This window comes from Pyxicephalus adspersus, chromosome 12 (assembly GCF_032062135.1).
Source record: "Pyxicephalus adspersus chromosome 12, UCB_Pads_2.0, whole genome shotgun sequence".
Taxonomy (NCBI): domain Eukaryota; kingdom Metazoa; phylum Chordata; class Amphibia; order Anura; family Pyxicephalidae; genus Pyxicephalus; species Pyxicephalus adspersus.
In genome coordinates, this window is record NC_092869.1 from 13,764,303 (window position 1) to 13,768,184 (window position 3,882).

Below are 3,882 nucleotides of genomic sequence, written 5' to 3' on the forward strand. Positions count from 1 at the left end.
TGGGTTCTTAAGTTGAATTTGTATGTAAGTCGGAACAGGTACATTATTTTAATAAATGCAATTAGGACAGATGTTTGTCTCAACATATTAGACAGCATGGTCTCAGTTACTGTATAAAATCCTCACTGTGAGTTAATCACAAACAAAGCAAAAAATAAAAAATAAATCTTTATGGAGCCTAGACATTCATTACCTTCTGGAGCAAGTTGTGCTTTGACATGCAAAAAGAAACAACTGCAGAGTTTGTCTTGGTCAATTAAGGAATTGCGCACAGACAGACGTAACAAAAGAAGGCTTTTAACGCCACTCTTTTGTTATCCACTAAAAATAATTAATTACTTTATTGAATTGCAAAATACATAAAGGTTTATAAAACTACACCAAGGTATACATAAATGTTATTCTAGTTACTGGACAGTGTTACAGGGTAACCATTGAACTTAGATTGCTATTCATATACTTATAGATTTAAGTAAAACACATAGGTCTCCCTTCCTGAAGCATTTCGTCTAAGAAGGCTTCCTCAGGGGACTTGGAGAACAGAATAGCAAGCTAAAGAGAAATAGCACAATACATAAGAATAAATATTTGTATCTTTTTTGTTACAATTGATCAAACTATTAAGCATATCCTTATCAATGACATCATATCCAATACAAGGGAATATAAGACATAGTAACATGGTTTCCATATTTCATAAATAAAAAGTAATGAAAGACTTACGGTTAAATCTTATGTATCAGTGTGTTCAAATCATTAAAAGCAGATAGTATTGTGTTTCGTGGATTAGCTGCACTTCGTTCAGAGGGGTTATGGTTTCTGATAAATAAATATCATAGTTTAGAAAAGTAATGCTATACAAAAAACGACCATCTAGGTTATTTGAAGGAAACTTACGTTTATCTTTGATAGTTGTGTTTCAAGATAGAACATGCCATTCAGAGGATCTTGGTTCAGGAAATTAACACTATGTACACTACGTATGTGGTATATTAAAAAAGGGGATATAGGAGTGTCATATGGTTACCTGATTTGATGTTTCAATTATTTCAATCAAGATGTTGAATAGGTTGTAATAGCGAGGTGTCTTATATATGTAGATATATGGTAATAGATTAGGCGAGAATATAGCAAAAATATATATAGCAAAATATATGGTAATAGAAGCGAGAATATAGCAAAAAATTGTGATTTTAAAGTTGATAAGTAGTGGAGTGTTTTATGCTGAAGAATGGTGCTTAATCTCACCTTTGAAACTAATAAGGTGGATTGGTTCACAGATAGGAGTAATATGAATGCAATCTGGTCAAAAAAGGGGAAGAGACAAAAAAAAAAGGTTTCGAGGGGCTCAAAAAAAGATTTGCCAAACTTAATTGATCATTAAATGGTACTAAAAGGACCAAAGATTTATGTATAAAAAGTACTTGGAGAGTAGGTTAGTGCTGCGTTCAGGTCCCCCTTATAAATGGATCACACAAGTGATTCTGTATGAAAACAGCATGTATTCATGCATGCCCAATAGATCTAGCTGCGAGAAGCTTCTGCCCTTATCACGCAAGAGTTATATGCTTGCGTTATTTGGTATGCTTTACAGGTCTTCTTCCCTTTCCCAGGTGTGGACGCGCCTATACAGGCGTTTGTAATACCGAAGGTGGTGTTATTCTTAGATAGGGGAGAAGTTAGAGAACAAAAAGATCCTCCTCAATGTTTATCACAGATGTACATCGTTTAAAAAAGGTATTAATTATCCAGAGTCTCTCACCTGACAGGGAGATAGTATCTCCCAAATTGTCAGATCCTGGACATCAGAAAACTAACCGATGCCCAGATGAGGGAAGGGCATGCAGTAAGCGCTAAATGTATGGCACAACTGCATAGTGGGATTCCCATAGTGACAAATTGTAAATCCATTTGGTTTCTTGCTCACTCTTGGCTGGTGAAATACGTGGCTTGAATCAAGCGAAGTTAGAAAAAAACAGGAGTTCAAAAACAAAAGGAGAGAAATCCTTATAGTAACCACAAACTGTAAGTAAACTTTTATAACTCCCTGTAAACAAACCTTGTAAACAAACAAACAAACATTGTAACTGGGAAAATTAGTGGTAGCAAGGTGGAAGGTTTGGTTTAGTGCACAGTCTGCCATATGTATGCACAAATGGAGCAACAACTCCTAGGTGAATACCGCTGTGACAGATGTGAGCAAGTCGCCTTTCTGGTATCTCGCATGGGAGAGCTGGAGAAGCACATTGCAACACTGAGATCAGTCCATCTCCTTGATCTCCTGCTCACTGAGCAGGCTGTTAATGGCCTAGATGTGGAGGGTGGAGAGGATGATCAGGATGAACATGTAGGGAGTTGGGTTACTGTAGCTAGAGGAAGTGGTAGGGGCTCCCAGAAAAGGATGGACAGCCCTGTGTTTGAGAACCCCAACATATTTGCAAAGTTATGTGAAGATGTGCAGGCGGCAGACCCAGTGGTGGCATGGGTCAGTGGTGGTGATGTTACTTCCACCCCTAACAGTCGTAAGAGCAGCACATCTAGTAGTGGTGGGGAGGGAAACGCATGGCGTAAGAATTATGACTTAGTTGGCATTGCTGAATCCTGGCTTTGTTCTTCGCATGAGTGGGCTGTCAATATTCCTGGGTATACTCTCTTTCGTCAAAGACAAAGTCAAACAAAAGGGTGGTGGTGTCTGTCTGTATGTGAGAAGTGATCGAAAAGTGAATGTGAAAGAATAAATTGCGGATGGAACAAGCGATGAGTTTGACGCATTATGGGTGGAGTTGAATATGGGGTTAAATAACACACAATTAATTATTAGAGTCTGCTTTAGGCCCCCCAGTGCTAGGGAAGAATAAGAAAATCAACTACTAGCACAGATAGAAAAGCCAAGAAATTTGTGAATTTAATACAAGATAATTTTATGGTACAAATTTATAGAAGCCCCAATATATAAAAAAGAATCTGTGCATAAAAAAGAGAATCTGGGTAGCAGTGACCATAATATGATTTCACCTAATGTAAGCTGTAAACAGGAAGCAAAAACAGTAAAGATAAAAACATTTATTTTAAGAGAGCAAATTTTCCAATTTTCTATTCAGGGGGGGGGGGGCTCTTTGTGACCTGGACTGGGAGACAATATTGTCCTCAAAGAACACTGAACAGAAATGGGAATGTTTCAAGTCTGTTCTACAAAAGCACACTGAAATATATAATACAATTGGTAGCCATAAGTAACAAGAAAAGGGCATTACTAAAATATAAAAATGAAGGATCACCTCCATCGTTTGAAAACTATAAGGAATATAACAAAAGATGTAAAAAGGAGATAAAATGTGCAAAACTTCAAAATAAAAGACAAATTGCAAAGGAAAGTAAGGGAAACCCCCAAAAATGTTTTAAATATATTAATAGCAAAAAGATCAGATCTGATCATGTAGGCCCCTTGAAGGATGTAGCTGGGTTGGTAACTGGGGATAAATAAAAAGGCAGATTTACTAAACACTTTTTTTAGCTCTCTGTACACAAAGGAAAACGGCAGAGCTCAAGTCCAAATTCATAATAGCAATGGTACTACCTTAAATGAGTCACAATGGCTCAGAATCCATATGATTGAGAAACAGCTGGGAAAAATTAAGGTTGAGAAAGCACCAGGACCCGATGGATTACATCCACGTGTCCTCAAAGAGCTGAGCTCAGTTATTTCAAAGCCTTTATTTCCAGTTTTTTTGGGACTCTTTAGTCACTGGCAAGGTACCGATGGTTTGGCGTAAGGCCAATGTGGTTCCTATCTTCAAAAAGGGAGCAAAGTCATTACTAGGTAACTACAGACCAGTTAAGCTACGTACACACTTCCAATTATTATCGTTAGTAAACGAACGA

At 37.3% G+C, this 3,882-nt stretch overlaps 1 protein-coding gene across 1 annotated transcript in view; it reads right to left on the reverse strand.

Annotated features, from left to right (window-relative positions):
• The window catches only part of INO80 (INO80 complex ATPase subunit), a 77,600-nt gene that overhangs the window by 3,828 nt on the left and 69,890 nt on the right, over positions 1-3,882 (reverse strand). The gene's annotated exons all lie outside the window — the stretch shown is intronic.